Source organism: Haemaphysalis longicornis, unplaced genomic scaffold (genome assembly GCF_048455015.1).
Source record: "Haemaphysalis longicornis isolate Haplotype H1 unplaced genomic scaffold, Haemaphysalis longicornis Haplotype H1 scaffold_8, whole genome shotgun sequence".
Lineage (NCBI taxonomy): Eukaryota > Metazoa > Arthropoda > Arachnida > Ixodida > Ixodidae > Haemaphysalis > Haemaphysalis longicornis.
In genome coordinates this window covers 5572386-5590944 of record NW_027526445.1, presented here as the reverse complement: position 1 = coordinate 5590944, position 18559 = coordinate 5572386, and the positions used below count along the sequence as shown (strand labels likewise).

Below are 18559 nucleotides of genomic sequence, written 5' to 3'. Positions count from 1 at the left end.
CAGCTACCCGGCTGCCGATTTTCCAGTTCACTTTCGGCTGCCGATGTTGAGAAAGAGAACGGCCGAAGTACGGCCTTAGTGCATCCGTTTTTCCTTCTGGAAGCGGTGTTCAGCCGAAGCAAGGCAAGCGACTGGCCGCAGAATAACCATGTTCTTGTGGCAGTTGGTGCTCGAAAGGAGACCTGCCGGAGCGCGGAAGCCGCGCATTCGCTCTTTCAACCGTCGGGCAGCAGAATATTCGTTTTCTTCCCCAGGCAGCACAGGACTGTTCGGCATACCTCAAGCCGGTGTACTTTGGCCGGTGATTTTCTGTCCGGCCGTTTTCCGGCAGCCATGTTTGGCCCGTGTCCAAATGTAGGCCTTTTGGCCGTATACGGCCGTACTCCCATGGCTGTCCAATGGCCAGTGTCCGTCGGCCAGTCGACCGGCTTACGTTCATACGGCCAGATTCTAGCCGTAGGGCTCTGGCCATTGCAAAGCCACCCGTGTATGGCCGAAGTAGGGCCACCGGAGGACAGCCGAGATGCGGTCGTCGGACTCCAGCCAGACTAAGTCTGCCGGAAATTCGAACGTGCTACGGGCATTGGAGTTCAGCCACAGTACGTTAACTGTACTGACGCCGGTGGACGACCACTGCATTCCGCGCAAGCAGATGACTCAGTCGCGCTGTGCAGCAGCACAAACACAGCATTTTGGGTCCACTGCACTCACATCAAAGTGAGCCCGCGCCCAACCACCTGCCGTCCAGCCTTCAGCGCAGCGTTGCTTCAGCCACAGCGTCAGTTCACACTACAATTCATTTATTAAACAGTGCTTACAAAATGTTCGTTCCTTTATTTGTTTTGGCTCTTTTACTGTCGAATACAACAAATATTCAATTCTTTGTAGAGCTGGAATAGATGTATTGTCCAGGTTCTGATATTGGGGCGCCTTACCTGTAATAAACGGGGAGAAGGGGGGGGGGCGGCGGGGCAGGCGCTTACTTTAGTGGGTTGAATTTTATAAAGATGAAAGTGCCCCTTGTAGCCAACTTCTTTTAAGATAATATTCCTGTACTCTTTGATGCTCTGACTACATCAACTATTTTTACAACAGTTGCTTGACCAGTTTCGTTGTAAATAAAACCGGCGCGAATGCCTTTAGGAAGCGTTTTGGTACTCCACAAAACAGTAGGGAGTATTGAATATAATTTCCTTCACACAAAAAGTATGTCCAGTATTTGCCCATTTTACTTGCGAAGAGATTTTCTACTCGAGCAACTTTTCTGATGATCTTTCACAGGGTAATCATAGCAGAGATTGAACAAGTACTTTCATTTTCAATCTATTTTTCATGTTGTTTTCATGAGTTACGTGCACACCATTCAATAGTCCAAAATAACTTAATTTCCCTCTATTGTCGTACCACGTTAAAAAAAATCTAGAGGCGTTGCGAATAACGCCTTGCTTCAGGTGGCTGTAGTGGTATCCCTCTGTGTTCACGCAAGGAAAGGCGTAAGACTGGAGTTTCATAATTTGTTTCAAACCAATAACATAGCAATGGTACTATTCAGACAACAAACCTTGCATAGTGCAACAAATAAAACAATAAGTAATTCATTGGTCAAGTTTGAATGCGTGAGGTTCTCAAGCTGTCGGAGACGAACTTGATTAATTGTAGGTTTTGACTCGCCGACGCAACGCAGGTGATAAGGCGCGCCGTAGTGGAGGGCTCCGGATTAATTGTGACCACCTGGGCATCTTTAACGTGCGCGGAAATCTCGTACACACACGCATTTTTGCTTTTTGCCTTCATCAGAAAAACGAACCCGCGACCTCGTGCTCAGCAGCGCGACGACTTAGCCACTAAGCCACCGCGGCGGGTCGGAGGCGAACTTGCGGCTCCACAAGTTTATTTATTTATTTATTTACTTATTTATTTATTTATTTACTTGATAGTGCTTGCCTTTGAATGCATTACAGCAGGGAGATATATAACATAAGCATCCAATATGAGACCAAATAACAAAATAATTGTACTAAGCGCAGTGAAAATCATCATTATAAACAGGGGATACAATCATACGTGAAAGATGATTACAGTCTTGTATTTATCTGATAAAATGAATCGCGCAATGCGTCATCTTTAAAGGAAAGTTATAATTTAGTGTAATCTAGCGGTCCCAGTTTGGTTTTGTAGAATGGCGCTTGGATATGCTTCTCCCCTTCTATTCCAGTTTTGGAATGATAGATATTTAGAAAAAATTTCAACCTGAGGTTTCATCTGTGATCGTTCCCGTCTTGCCATTTCAGTTTACTCTTACTTTCTTTCCCTAATGCTGAGTTGACAGTGCCAAATACCTAATACAAATCGCACTGCCCTATTCAGTACGTTTTCGAGCGTATCAACGAGGGCTTTGATGTAGGCATCCCAGAAAACACATGCGTACTCCCACCTTCAGCGCACATTAGGGAAGTACTGTTGTTCTTTTAAGTTAGATGGGGGTTCGCTGAAATTTTATCTCAGAAAGCCAAAAACACGTGCAGCCGTAACTTTTATGTTGTGAACGTGCCCATTTAACTTCTAACAAGTCGTAAATGAACTCCTAGTTTTTATATTCCCCAGCCGTTCTTACAGCAGTGTAATTTTCAGTATACGCATTCAATTGGCATGAAGGTTTTCTTGTAAAGTTGACGTTAAAACACTTTTTATCATTCAACGTTTTTTTTAATCAACACACTGGGACGTTATTAAATTCGAATCATGCTGAAGGTATTCCGAATCACGTTCATTCGCATGTGTGTGTGCTGCGCAGTGCTAGTCGCGCTACTATGGCGCACATGCCATGGACATGTGCTGTGACTCCAGACCCAACAGACGGGCTTCCACCCCATCTTGCTCGTGCGGTGGGCAAGGAAGACTTAGACTCCCAACGGGGAGCCGTCCAGTTCGCGATGGAGGCCCTCCAACGCAAGCAGTCATAGATGCTGCCTCCCCTACAGGAGGCTGGTATGTGCGACTATTTTAGCCGGCCAATAAAGATGTTGCTCTCTGTCTCTCTCTATAGTCCTGTAAACTATGCAGTCCTTTGCGAAAATTTGAACAAAGATTTGAGGCCAATCGTGAAAAAATTTAAACAGGATGATCAAAATTAGGTCGGAAAGTTTTTTTTTTAAATTGAGCACTTTTCTTTGCGCGAAGATGACCTCTACAGTGAGGTTATGCGCCCATGAGGACACAAAATTAAGTCGTAATTATTGATGTCAGTACTTAATTAACTAGGATTGTATTATAACTTTTTAGTGGCTGCGGTAAGCAGGCATGTTTGTATTGAAAAGTTTGAGGAAATTGGGTTTCTACGCAGTTTCATTTGGCAGAACTCTTGTAGCGCATCCGTACTCCGAGATATCGAATTGCGAAGTTTAATTGACGTTCGCATGATTACCCATGCTACACAGCGACGACCGGCGCAAAGCTCCTCCCTTTTGTTCTGTTTCCGATAGCGGCTCCGCCTAGTGCAGATTGCGATAAGGCCAGCCAAGACTAAAGTGTGCCAGTTATCACTTTTGCCTGTGCCTCCACCCCGTTGTCATTCTAAGCTCCGTACACAAAAGCACGTCATCAAAGGGAGGAGCTTTGCGCCGGTCTTCAATGTCTAACATGCGTAATCATGAGAACGGCAATTAAACTTCGCAGTTTCATATCTCTGAGTACCGAAGCGCTAGAAAAATTGTGTCAGGTGAAACTGCGTAGAAATAAGATTGCGTCTAATTCTAAAATACAAACATGCCTGCTTACCGCAGCCGCTAAGAAGTTAATTATTCAAGTTTATTTATTTACGTTACCGAAATCAATAGTTACCACCTTATTGTGTGTCTCCCTTGGCGCATTACTTGCTGTGGTGGTGGTATTTACGTATATCTAAGCGCCTAATTATTCAAAAAATCTGTCTTCTTAGCTTTGATCACCCTGTATATAGCACAAACAAAAGAGGGCCCGCGACTGAGCCTTGGGGAATTCCTGAGGTTACGGGAACATATCCGGACGAACAACCATTGAGAGCGACCGACTGGTGTCTTAGAGAGAGATACTGGACTATCTATGCAATAACCGGTTCATTCAGTTTACAGCCCGCAATGTACTTACATAAAGGTGACATTGAACACAGTCACCCGCCGGGGAGCCTCAATGGCTAAGGCGTTGCGCTGCTGAGCACGAGGACGCGGATTTGACTCCCGGCCGTGGCGGCCAATTTTCTGAGGGAGGCGAGAAGCAAAAACGCCCATGTGTATGAGATTTCGGCGCACGTATAAGATCCCCAGGGAGTAAAATTAATCTGCAGCCCTCCACTACGGCGCGCCTCATCGCCTGCGTTGCGTCGGCGCGTTGAAACCTGCAATTAATCAATCGATATAAAACACCGTCAAATGCTTTTTCGCAGTACAAGAAAATACAGTCAACTACTTTAAGCTCATCTATTGCTAGAGCCAAATCGTGCGTGAACTCAACAAGCTGCGTTGAGGAAGAAAAACCTAACGAAATGCGTGTTTGCTAGAATGCTGGCGATTATGTTTAACCAAATTAGTCATATCCCTAGTGTAGCTAAGCTCATATTCAAACACCGCCACTAAATTAACATCCAGGCTTCGTCATTTACAAGGCTCTATTGTTATGGCAAATTTAAAATAATACTTGTTTATAAATAGGCAGTCATAAAATCCCATGAAGTAACATTGTGCAGGGCACGAAGTTGAGCCTACCAATGCCCGAGTTTTACCCTTCTACGTTTATCAACAACAAAATAGTGCAACATTGTTTTTCTCAGCATTATTGTAAGAAGAATAGCCGCAAACTTGCGCTTTTGCGCGCCCTTGCGTTTCGTTTGTGGGGAGTCCTTGACAAGGCGCCGGTTGAGCTCCTGCGTGGTGGCCGCTTCCTAGACACCCTTTAAGGCCACTTATTTTGGTGAACCACCGCCATCTCGGGTCGGACATCGCTGCCGGGTCGATGTCTCCAATGGTCTCCATTTCTTGAGGGAGCGAATAGCCTCGAGCTGATGCGTCGACGAAGCCGACGGGCGAGGCGTTGTAGCGGCTATGACTTGCGAAGCTTAGCTCACCCGTCGGTGTGGCAGAGTCTTCTGGTGGCTATAAATGGCATTCCGATGGCGTAAAGGGTTTCTGCTAATGATAAGCGAGTCCTTGCACCTTTCCCGTTCACCTAGAACACTCATTACGGTGTGACAAACGAAGTTTGTTGATTTTAAACGTAGAAACACCGAGCGAATGAAAAACCTATCTGCGCCATTCGGCTGCCTAACAGCTCTTTCTTCACTCAGGGAAAAACCGGTCCTACACCGGTGGGTCCCCTTCCAAACATGTATGTGCATGAATTCTCGGCGCCCAGAGGCGTGCCGTTGTTAGGCTGTACGCCGTTTGCCGAAAGAATGACGTATAACCTAACACCTTACGTAGGCTGGTCTCCTCTTGAACATCGCTTGCCAAAAATTCTGCGGCCGTTCGCTTGCCGTAATTCGGCCGAGGACCGCTACCTGCATGAAAAACATACATTCTGCGGCTGTACGTGGGCCGCTCTCCTTTACAACAAGGGTTGCCCGAAGAAAACGAATATTCTGCCGCCTGACGCGCGAACGCACGGAAGCCGCGCTCCGGCCGGTCTCCTTTTGAACCCCAACTGCCACAAGAATACAGATATTCTGTGGCCGGTCGCTTGCCCTGCTTTGGCTGAACACCGCTTCCAGAAGGAAAAACGGATGCTCTAAAGCCGTCCTTTGGCCGTTTCTTTCTCAACATCGGCAGCCGAAAGTGAACTGATTATCTGGCAGCCGGGTAGCTGCCGGTGTGCGTCTGAACACGGGCGGCCGATGATATACCGAAGCGCTGGTTGCGCAATGTTGGCCGTTCATCGCATGATCAGGGGCTGCCAGAAGCTGGATGGTGGCCGGACTTGCCAGAAAGCGGCCATAGACGGGCCGGTCTTGGGACACACTTTCTGTGCCGCCTGGGTCGAGCAACCGAGGCTATAAAGGAGACCGGCCGGCGTACGGCCCCAAAATGTACGTTTTTCATTCGGTTAGCGGTCCTCAGCCGAATTACAGCAAGGAAACGGCCTCAATATTTGGCAACCGGTGTTCAAGAGGAGAGGAGCCTACGTAAGGTCTCAGGTTATACGTCATTCTTTCAGAATGCGGTGTACAGCTGAACAACGGCACCGGTCTGGGCGCCGAGAATTCATGCACATACGTGTTTAGAAGGAAACCAGCTGGTGTAGGACCGGTTTTTTCTTGGGTGAAGAAAAAGCCGTTAGGCAGCCGAACGACGCAGAAGCGTTTTGAATCCGTTCGGTGTTTTTGCGTTTTAAGCGAACGCACTTCGTTTGTCAAGCAATAATGAGTGTTCTAGGTGAAGATGCAAGGTGTTAGGACTCACTGGACATTATCAGAGAACCTTTTAGGCGATCAGAATGCCATTTATTGCCACAAGAAGGATGTGCCACACCGATGTATGAACTAAGCCTCGCCAGTCATAGCCGTTACCACGCCTCGCCCGCCGGCTTCGTCGATGTATCAGCTCGAGGCTATTCGCCCCCTCAAGGAATGGAGAAAATTGGAGACATCAACCCGGCAGAGATGTCCGACACGAGATTGCGGTGGTTCACCAAAATAACTAGCCTTAACGTGGCGTCGAGCCAAAGGCCCACACGTAGGAGCTCAACCGGCGCCATGTCAAGGACCCACCACCAAAGAAAGGCAAGGGAGCGCCAAAGCGCAACTATGCGGCTATTCTCAGAATAATACTGCAAAAAACAATGTTGCACTATTTCCTTGGTGATAAACGTAGAAGAGGCTAATCTCGTGCATTGGTAGGCTCAACGTCGTTCCCTGCGCTGGAATGGAATGCAATGACTGCCTATGTCGAAACAATTGTTATTTTAAATTTGCGATGACAACACGGCCTTTACAATGATGATGCCTGGATGTTTATTTAGTTGTTGTGTTTGAAGGTGAGCTTACCTAAACATGGGATATGACTCATTTGGTTAAACATAATAGCCGGCATCCTATAAACACAGATTTCGTCAGTTTTTTTTTGCTCAACGCACCTTGTTGAGTTCACGCACGATTTGGCTATAGGAATATATAGGCTTAAAGTTATTGACCGTACTTTCTTGGACTGCAGAAAAAAGCATTTGACGGTGTTTCATATCACCTTCTTGTTAGTACGTTGCAGGGTATGAACTGAATGAATCGGTTATTGCGTGGATAGCCCAGTATCTCTCTCTAAGACAGCAGTCGGTCGCTCTCAATTGTTCTTCGCCTGGATATGTTCCCGTGACCCAAGGAATTCCCCAAAGCTCAGTTGCGGGCCCTCTTTTTTTTTCTTTTGTATATAAATCTTATTACTATTGGATCCAAATTTTTGTTCGAAATGTTCAGGAATGTCTCTGTAGCTTACAGGACTATAGCGAATGAACGTGATTCCGAATACCTGCAGCATGATGCAAATTTAATAACATCCTGGTGTGCTGATTCAGAAAAGTCGTTGAATGATAAAAAGTGTCTTAACGTCATTTTTGCAGGAAAACCTTCATTATAATCGAATACGTATACTGTAAATTACGCTGCTTTAATAACGGCTAGGGAATATAATTAACTAGAAGTTTATATACGGGTGGTTAGAGGTTAAACAGACGCGTTCACCACATAACACTTACCGCTGCACGTGTTCCTGGCTTACTGCGAAAAATTTCCTCGAACCACCGTCTAGCTTAAAAGAACACCCATATATCGCTCAGGTACGGTCGATGCCGTAGTACGCATGTGTTTTCCGGAATCCCTACACCAAAGAGCTGGTTGATACGCCCGAAAACATACAGAATAGGGTAGAGAGAGAGAGAGAAAGACTTTATTTATGGCCAGCAGGGAGTGGGAGGTCGGGATGCGCAGAGCCTCCACATCCCACCCACGTTCACTACGTCTTCGGGACTAGGCCCCGCCGGCGTCGGCGTGAGCGGTGCGCGAAAGGTACTCGGGAGTTCGTCCCTTTCCCCCCCGTCTGCGACTCGCTCCGCTTCTGCCTGGCGAGAGCAGCCTCGAGCTGCTGGACGGCTAGAGTTTGTGCGGCCAGGTCCGTCGAATATACGGCACTCGTTATGGTGTGCGGCAGCCGGCCGTAGAGGTCGGCAGCTTCCACGGGGTGCACTGCACAGTCCCACAGAATGTGGGCCAGAGTTGCGCGATGTTGCCCGCACACACTACACACGTCACTGCGATTCGTATTAGGTAATTGGCACTGTCAACTTAGCATGGGGGAAAATAAAGGTAAACTGTAATAGTAATTCTTCCAAGATCGCAGCCGAAACCTCAGGTTGAAATTTTTTCATAATATCTATCATTCGAAAACTGGAATAAAAGATTAGAAGTATATCGAAGCGCCATTCTACAGATCCCAAAGGGGGACGGCTAGCGTAGAGCAAATTATTATTTTCATTTGAAGGGGACGCCTTGCCCAACTCATTTTATCTTAGATCAATACGAGAGTGTAATTATCTTCCACTTATGATTGTATGCACGGTTTATAAGGACGATTTTCACCGGGCATTATAGAATTATTTTGTTAAATTTTCTCAAATTTGATGCTTAGGGTATGTCTGATCTCCCTACTGTAATGCATGCAAAAGCGAAGTAGTTATTGAATAAATAAATGAATGAATACTAAATATATAAATAAATAAATTAATAAATACACATACAAACAAACAAACTTGCGAAGCCACAAGTTTGCCTCCGACGGGTTGAAAACCTTACACAATCAAACTCCGCTAATGAAATATTTATTGTTTTATTCGTTGCAGTATGCAAGGTTTTCTGTATTATTAGTACCATTGGTATGTTATTGGTTTGAAACAAATTGTGAAACGCTAATCTTACGCATTTCCTTGCGTGAACACAGAGGGATACAACTGCAGCCGCCTGAAGCAGGGCGTCATTCGCAACGCGTGTAGAATTTTTTAACGTAGTACAAAAAAATAGGTTTTTACGTAATATTAAGTGGTGTGCACATAACTTATGTAAACAACACGAAAAATAGATTGAAAATGTAAGTACTTGTTCAATCTCTCCCAGGATCAGCCCTGTGAAAGATAATCAGGAGAGTTGATCGAGTAGAAATTTTTTTTGCATGAAAAATGGGCAAAAACTGGACATACTTTTTGTGTGAAGGAAATTATATTATCTTTTGAGTGTTTTGTTGTGTACCAAAACGCTTCGTAAAGGCATTCGCGCCGGGTTTGTATACAAGAAAACTGGTGAAGCAACTGTTCTAAAAATAGTTGATTTAGTCAGAACATGCAAGTGTTAGCGAAAATTAGCTGAAGATAAATGGGGTAAAAGCGGCACTTTTATCTTCGTAAAATTCAACCCATTAAAGTATGCGCCTTCCCTCGCCCCTCCCGTCCTCCTTCCCCGCTTATTACAGGTAAGCCGCCCAAGAGAAGATAACAGGACCTGGACAATAGATCTATTCTAGCTCCGCAAAGAAATAAATATTCTCTGTATGCGACAGTAAAAGATGCACAGCAATTATTGGGACGGCCATTTGTCAGCACTGTTTAATAAATGAATTTTGCTGTAAACTGACGCTGATAATTAAGCAAAGCTGTGGTGAAGGCTGGACGGCTGCTGGTGGCGCGCCGGGTAACTTTGATGTGGACGTCGTGCACCCAAAATGGTGGGTTTGTGCTGCTGGGACTGAGTCATCTGCTTGCGCTGCATGCAGTGCTCGTCCACCGGCCTCGGTACAATTAACGTACTTTGACTGAACTATCGTGCGCGTGGCATGGCCGAACTTCCGGCAGCTTTACTACGGCTTGAGTCCGACGACCGCATTTCGGCTGTCCTCCGGTGGCCGTACTTCGGCCGCTAACGGGTGGCTTTTGAATGGCCGGTGCCCTACGGATGCAATCTGGCCGTATGAACATAAGCCTGTCGACTGGCCGATGGCCACTCGCCGTTGGACAGCCATGGGACTACGGCCGTATACGGCCAAAAGGCCCACATTTGAACACGGGCCTAACATGGCTGCTGGAAAAGGCTGTACAGAAAATCACCAGCCAAAGTCCACCGGCTTGAGTTAGGCCGAACAGTCCTGTGCTACCTTGGAAGCAAAATGACGGGGAACGCTAATTTATCGTTAGCAATAATTGTGGTTGGAGTTGGGAGTGAGTGCGAGTGGGGATTCGAGTATATAACGTGACTGCCAGTCACTGGGTCGAGGATACGGGCGGTGAGTGCTATTGAGTGTTAGTGGCAATGCGAGTGGGGAGAACAAGTGAGTGTGAGGGGAGTATCCAACTGGTGAATGCTAGTGGCAGTGAGCGTCAGTGGCGAATGCAGTGGTGAGTGCGAGTGAGGTTGGTCGGAGTGGAGAATGCGAGTTGTGACCCCTGAGTGCTGATTGGTTGATTGATTGATTGATTGATTGATTGATTGATTGAGTTTCTGTGAGGTTTAACACGCGGACGCTACGAAGGAGATGAGGCGCGCTGTAGTGGAGAACTCCGGATTAATTTTGACCGCTTGGGGATCTTTAATGTGCGCCGAAATCTCGAACACCGGGCCTTCTCGCTTTTCGCCTCCATGAGAAAATCGGCCTCCGCGGCCGAGCCCGCGTGATAGTGAACGGGGAATTGATGGCTGATGAGCTCTAGGGAGGGTGAGATGTGGAGGTGAGGTCGTATGGTGAACGTAAGCGCAAGTGTGTACGGGAGTTTAGAGCGAGTGCGAGAGGAGAACGGTGATGGCGAGAGGTGAGCGTGAGCGCGAATGAGTGCAAGTGGTGACCACGAGGAAGTGCGAGTGGTGACCAGAGGGGTGAGTGTAACCGCGAGTAAATACAGGTGCTACGGGGAGTAGTGTGCGCCAGAGCAAATGAATGCACCAAGATGACAAGCTGGGCGAGTTGGTATTGTTTCATGGTGATAGAAAATAGCCAGCGCAAGGAAGACGAAGAAAAGTTTTCTTTTCGTGTGTTCTCTACCATCTTCAAAAGTTCAACTGCTCCCTGGATAAAAAAGCCGCGCTGTGTCTGTTAACTTCCTCGTCCTCGTCTTCCTTGGGCTGGCTATTTTCTATCACCATGAGCGAATGAATGCTAGTGGCAAGGGAAAGTGTTGAGGGTGAATGAGTGCGAGCGAGCCGGTGATGTCCTGAGCGTAAGTGCAAGTGAATGCTCGAGGAAAATTATTTCCTTACGCAAGTTTGAGGGAGTAGCTTTAAGTTTTGCCGATGTATGCATCCATGTCAGTTTCCGTTCCTCTTTTGGAGCACTCCGGCCAACTGCTTTCACATCACTGATTCATAACATTTTCACCCGTAATTTTTCCTGGGTAGACCGAGAAAGCGGCGACCCTACTTGAAATCCGACTAGCTAAATACATACATCCGCGTTTCGCTGAATTGGGGTCGCTGTATACATTTGCTATCGACCTCGTCATTTTCGCAACTATAAAGATGTTCCGCCATAATTCCCGCATTGAGAACAGTTAGTGTGCTCAATGCGGCTTCCATATGTTCAAAAATTGGATAAAAGCTGCAGAGTACCTTTTCATGCCTCTCCAACTCATGGCTTTGTGTGCCCTGCGGGCCAATTCATTCTTGAATGAATGAGCAGTAAGTGACATCGTTCGCAGAACTCCTGCTTGTTAACGCATGTTTTAACACCATCCCGGCTACGCCAGTAAAATACTAGAACAGTAACTAAAAAACTAGCTACGAATATTTAGGACGACATTCCAAAATTATCAGCCAACCAAAAATAAAAAAATTGTACGTCAGCATTCATGGGACAGTTTAATTTTCCATTAAAGGTTCCATTAAAATTCACTGAAGTGAATTTGTCAAGCTCCCGGTTTGGCTTGCACTGCGTAGACGGGTTCAAATTACCACACTTTTCATCGGTTATCCGGTTGATAACTGGGTAATTATTTTATAAAGCGTGAATGAAGAAATACTACTATGCGCGGTCTGTGGCGACCGCACCAACTAAAGGCTGTGATGACAGGACGATATGCACCTTGATTTGACGATGCCCAAGGATAGCATTCGAACCACTTTCGGTTTCGGTTCTGTAAAACAACATGCTTGACATCCGACGGCATTCCACATTGTTGGATGGGCATTCTCGATATCTCAGTAAGCGTCGTACCGCGCTGCTCCCATGTTGCAGGCTGTAAAATGCCTAAGATAAGCCTCACAGGACGGCTTGGAATCGTAGCAATCAGTAGCCGAGGAGGCCTACGCACTGGATAAACGCCCTCCGCGTCACCGGAGACGCGAAAATGCCATGCTCTTTTCCCGTACATTCAGGGCGTGCCTCACTCATGCCTGTATCGTATAAAGCGTGTTCGCACGAGGCCAGGGTCTGCTGAATCTGGCCAGTGCCCACTGCCCGCAAGTATAATCGGTGCTTGTGGTAACCGCACGCCAACAAGAAGTCGCCAGCGCGTCTGTGTGAATCTGCGCGCGTTCTGCGAACTCGCTCGTGGAGAAGTGCTTGTTACGGCCCAAAAACGGTGAACTCAGTTAAGAAAACGTCGGCCGCAAACGAAAAAAATCAACTTACAAAAAAAAGCATGTACCCTCGGTGATTCGAACTTGCGAATTGCAAAACAACCATTGTAGTTCCTCAGACCACTGAGCCACGAGCCGACGCTGTCGAGATTGGATATATAGGGTATATAATGTACAACCAGTTTGCACTTTTAATTAGTCTTAGCATTTCAAGTACCTTAGGTTACTATTTGTTGTATAGCGCTCGTGCAGTAAGCGTACCCCAAGCTTCCACAATATCTCATGTCCAGCAATTGCATTTCTTAGACAGAAAAGCGTTCGCAGATGTGTGGCCGTGCTGTTGACCGCTGTGCTTCTTCACCCAGTGCAAAGAAGTGCTTCCTGCGCCCTAGTTTTGCGGTGAACGGTAAAACTTTCTGTCGTCTTTGCAGACTTTACGCTGGTAGGAACATCTAAGTCCACTTGCAGGCGGGAGAAGAGTCAGCGAAGTCAATATAGGTACTAAGGAAATATTCTGCGGCGTATTCGGGCATGTCGTGTCCGAGCACCTTTATTCGGTGGTGACTTCGGCTGCGGCTGTATGGCTGCGGCAACCGTCGTGGTCCCCGTCTTGGCGATATCTAGGCCTCCTCTCTGCCTCATGATCACCTTGATTTCCTCGACCGGCATTGCCGGCTTGCTTACAGCCGTGACGATTGAGGCTTTGAAGATCTTGGCGACTGTTGGCTTCCCGCCTTGGGAGTGGCTGCCGGGAAGCTTCGTGTCGGGTCCTCGTTGGCGGTTTCTCGACCGTTGCTCTCCACAGAGTTTCATTCCGGCGTCTTCCTAAGATTCTTCGGTTGAGATTTCCTCTCCCATCACTTTAACGCACATCTTGGCTTCAGAGTTCGTTGTCCGAGCGGACGGCTCCATTTCGGAGCAGCGCGGTGCCCGCCGAGTCGGCGGGTCGCAGAACGGGCGACGGCGAGTGTTAGCGCTCGCGAGGCACGCCTAGGCTTACCAGTCGTTCACACGGGGGTGGCACAGAAGGTCCGGAACTTCTGTGGAAAATGCGTTCCTCCGAGAACTAGCGGACTCCGTCGGTGCCTTGCGACTTCACGAACACATTGCTGAAGAGAAAACTGTGGTGCGAGCTAATTAGCACTCCGAAAACGTTCATTAAGGAAGGAGCCGATATGAACGCGTCCGTTCGGTTCTTTGATCGCAGCGCCCCCCCTCACGGTATAGTGTCTGCGTATGCCAGTCACACGGATGGCATAGCGTCTTTCGGGCAAGTGAAGTAATACTAAAAGTTGCGAGAGTCATTTGTGCGCTTTCGAGTCTCCCGGAACTTCAGATACCTTCCCGACAGGTGATTTCTTGGCCGCGTACTGATATCAAGGAGGCCAAGATATCGCGTTCAGGACCCTTTTCTTTAACATTTTTCTTCGGCAACAATGATTTTTTGAGTAGCTAGTAAAGTGAGTCGTCCCACCGCTACTCTAACCGTAGCGCATTAGCCGCCCGTCAGTCACCTAAAGCGCTGCGTACTCGTCGTGTTCGCGAGAAACAGTTGAAAAATCCAAGTGGCCCTATCGAGTAGCTGGCGAAGGATGTACTGCTTGATTGCCCATGAGCGGGGTATGCTCATACTCCAACGTTTATTCCGGCCGAGCCATGGTTCTGTTATTTCATAACTTTCGTGGGAACGTTGACATGACCGTGAGCCGCCGTGCGTTCAGTGGTGTCTGGTGGGCGACAGAAGAAAAGACAAAGCGTTGGTTGCAACAAAAATAGAATATTTTGCTATTAGAAGACCAAGTTTTTTTCTTTTCTTAGATGAGGCTGATTTGCTGGGAAATTGATCCAGTCGGTAAAAGAAGTTCTACATTCGTGATGTAGTTTCTGCGTACTGAGCCATGAGTACCTAATTGTGTATTGGTCACAGGGCACGGGCTCTTGCAGACATTGGGTATAGTTTTCTCGGTTAATATATCCTGTGAACTGTGGTGTGCTCTTGGTCACAGGTACTGCCTGACGAATTCCTTCATTTGACTGTGCAGACGATGACCGCGATTACATTTTATTTTTAAATGGCCACTTGTTCGAGTGTGGGTATTATGCAAAATGCAACACATGCAGCGTCTTAGTAACGGGCGCTTCTCGCACACCATACCCAACGCTTTGTTTCTTGAAAACGCGCGGACGTGGCATAAGCCGCAAGGCCTCAGCCTCGGAAACAAGGGACCCAGGATCGATACCCGGTCCCGCTGAATTTCTACCGTGCAGCTGTTTATGCCTTTTTGTCAACACAGAGCGAAAATACCATGGATGAACGAAGACGACAAACAAGCGCTGTTTGTCCTCTTCGTTCGTCCCTTTGCTTTTTCGCACTGTGTTGACAATTATTTACCAACTAGCCGGAACCCTTACGCTTTTAGGTTTATGCCTCATCCTACCAGTTTTGCATCTGTTGAAGCCGGATAATTCGCATCCGAAGTTGCTCCGCCAGGCGTAACACGGGAACGCGTGGCCGCGTCCTCATCGCGTGCGATCTACGGTAGAGTATTGCGGGCTTGCATCTGTTAGAGATTAGAGATATTTAAAACAAGAGAGGGATGGTTACCGCGACTGTGGTGGAGACAGCACTATGCAAATCAATATCTGTGAGTTGCGCATTTTGTCGAAATAGAATAAAATGTTGCGAAATGTTTTTTCCGGTGTGTAGAGGCTTCCATTGTCAATGGTATTTTAGGGACGAACACAGTTGCAGAATCATGGTGAAGAAAAGCACGGAAATTTGCAGTACAACGTCAACCTCATCCAAAACTGGTTGATAATGTGAGGGCTCGAGGCAAAAAGCGGGGCCCGTCTGCATGTAAACAGTGCGTGTAAAGAATAGAACACGCAAGCCGTTTCATCTAGAAGCTGCCAATCCGAGGCAACAAGGACCACGCTTTCTGTAGCGATGAAGACACAACAAGAGGTTGAGGGGAAACTGTTTCTTTTTTCTGGAAAACTAGTTAAACCCCTTGCCTGCACGCCGGACAAAAATTAGCTTGAATTGGAGTTTTTTGGCTGAAATACATCTTCGAAACTCCTTACGCCAGGAGGTTTGCACTCACGTTCGGTAGTGCGTTGCCGGAAAAACTACCAGTTTATTCTAATGGTGAGGAGCCATCATAAGTAGGCGTGTTTACCCCGATTGTACCTCCCCCCAAAACGGACTATCTGGTTTTGAATACTACCGTTGTGCCAAGAGAACTAGGAAAAACTCGGACGCCTCCACCTTCTTCTCCGCCGTCTTCTCCTCCTTCTTCTACTCCACCTTCAGCCCCTCCTACCCAACGGCTCCTCACAAAATGGCTGCCTGTTTGTGCCGTGTCGTGTGAGCTTGAGCATCGTTGAAATTTTTGTGTGGCTATCAACTGGCGGCCGCACGAATGGATGCGAGGAGCTTCCCTCTAACCGACGCTCGTTGTGAACATTGCGGAACCAACCTGGATTAACGTGCGACGCGCTGCAACGTCCCCACGGAGTAAACGACCTTCGACCCAGCGGAGCGCTCCAGCGATATAATGCGAGGCATAAATTAATTGACCACAAACGGAGTGGTTTGTCACTGGCAATGTGGCTCCGCATCTTTCACCCGGTCCAAGGTAAGGATTGCACGTCTTTTTTTTTTCATTGTAACCAATATTTTGACTGACCTATGGCCCCTGTGTGTGAAATTAAACTCGGTGTTTCCCGCATCCCCCTAGCTGGGATTGTCCGCCTGTCGAGGCGAGCGTAGTGCGTGATAGGGGTGCCATACCCAGAACGTCATTGGGGAGGTCGTACGGCAGGAAAGCAATGCGGATGTCGCCAGTCTTTTCTTCTGTGTTCTGTGCGGGGCTCGCGATCAGAATGGAAAGTTACCGCACTGTGAACAGCGATGAAAAGTAAGCTAGGAAGGATTAGTGTTTTAAAGCAAAGCTTTGTGCCTCTACCAGCCAACGGCTCCTTCGCGGCGTGCGGCACAACTAACTCCCAACGTGACGGAGGCGGGGATTGTGTCTGTGTGTGTGTGTGTGTGTGGCGGGGGGGGGGGGTGTTGGAGGGGTTCCCTCACGGAGCACAATAGATGGCGCGGCGAATTTACCCAGCCTTACCTGCGCCGTAATACCCTCTCGCCGGTGGCGGCGTCGGTGTTACGGATTTGTCGTTTGCTTTAGCGGCGGTTGTTGTCGGCCTGTTTTGGCGCTCCTTCACGTCCATTGTGCAGTGCCTTCGCACGGCTCGATTAATTTGTTCAACAGCACCTCCGGAGTAACCCTTAGCCGTTGAAATTCAGTGGTCGTACGCCGAACATACCTCAAGGTTAGATTTGCAGGGCGGGAAAGCAAAATGTACAAACAAAATACAGATATCCGGCCGCTAGAGGAACGCTACCATTTGTGCACTGCTTTCGGCGAATGAGGCTCCGTTTTCTAAATTAGTGAATACCAATACGGGCGTGTTTCAAGTGGTATTACAAAAGGCGGAAGTTGCAACTGGTTCAGATAAATAGCGATCATAAAAGTTCCCTCAGCTTTCCCGCAATTCTCAAACTTAGTAAATGAACTTCTCTAAATCAGTATAATTGGGAATGACTAAGCTCCCATGCGGAATTGTTTCGGTGTCCGCGCTTGTTCCGCGTGGTAGTGTAGCTCCAAGATAGCACATCAGGGTGGCTAGGTTTCGCTGTCTCACTGTTCTAAACAAGATCCTCTCCGTTTTCTTTCTCCGGACTCATGTATAGAGCGGCGTCCGACGCTCCAGCCTGGCCGTGGCTGACGCTGTTGTTGCGTTCGGGACGCCGCCGCCGCGAATTCCGGGTAAAGGCTGGCAGAATCTCTGGTTTCACCCTTTGTAGAGCTACGTGTGTAAATTCAAGTTACGCCACATGAGTAATTGTTGTGGGTGTCGTTCAAAGCATTGCTTGGCAATCCCCTTCACAGCATGGATTGGAGCCATTTTTTGTCACGCAATCTCCGTGGCTCATTATTTCCGTGAGAAGCTGTAGTTGGCCGAGCCAGCGCCGCAAAGCTGATTTTCCTGAGAAGTACGAGCGTACCTAGTGGATGAACGGCGGGTCACATGGCGTCCACACAGGTTTCGCAGGGAAGGTAGTGAGTCGGGACACCGTAGGGGGAGGTTGGCAAAAGGAGCTTTCCATGCTCCAAGCAAGTGCAAATTGAACCAGCAGGTTCAATTTGCGGGAGCATTCCATGGAGTGGGCGGATATCTGTTTTATTTGAAAGCTCTGGAAATGATGTTGATTTATCGGAAGCCTCACAACGACAGAAATCTTCTCGCAACTTTAGGGGGAAAGAGGGAGAAGCATGGGGGGGGGGTTGTAAAACCGCTAACACAACCCGAAAACCCATCGAGGGGGAAAATATTTTACGCCCAATTCTCACGTTGAAAACTTCCATGTTAGTGGCAGTACAATTTTACACCGATACACTATTAAAAAAACTGCAGAAATACTGACAGTATGCGATACTTCCATCAGAAGGAATATTGGTAATCCGACTTGGGCATAGCCCGACAATAGACCGCAATGGCCGTTTTCCGTTGTGGGGTACAACCTGACGACGGAACGCATGGGCGTCATGGTGACGCTGCGGAGTCCTAGGTACCGGCGGTGAAGACCGAGAAGGTACACTCTTAATCAGGTTGCATGTAAGTTCCAATTAAAATGGTTGATCGACATATTTTATGTCGATTCGAACGAAAAATAACGGGAGCTAGACAAATAGGAGGATTTTATCTGGAACCATCAACTTGTTTTTTTTGTGGTTTTTATCTAAAACCGAAATAATGGGGTCATGCGCTGTCTGTAGCTCCAGTTGCTGTTCCACATATATTCAGTAAACATTTGTGTAGAGTGCGCTTTTATATTTTTTGCTCGTGTCTTGTTCCACATACCTCTTCCACACCAGTGAAGTCTAAACTGGTACGTGCATCCACTGGAACTAAGAACCATTG

At 47.6% G+C, this 18559-nt stretch overlaps 1 protein-coding gene across 1 annotated transcript in view; it reads right to left on the bottom strand.

The window, feature by feature from the left end:
* Positions 1-18559, bottom strand: part of LOC144149735 (phospholipid scramblase 3-like) — a 96521-nt gene that overhangs the window by 38964 nt on the left and 38998 nt on the right. The window lies entirely within an intron of this gene.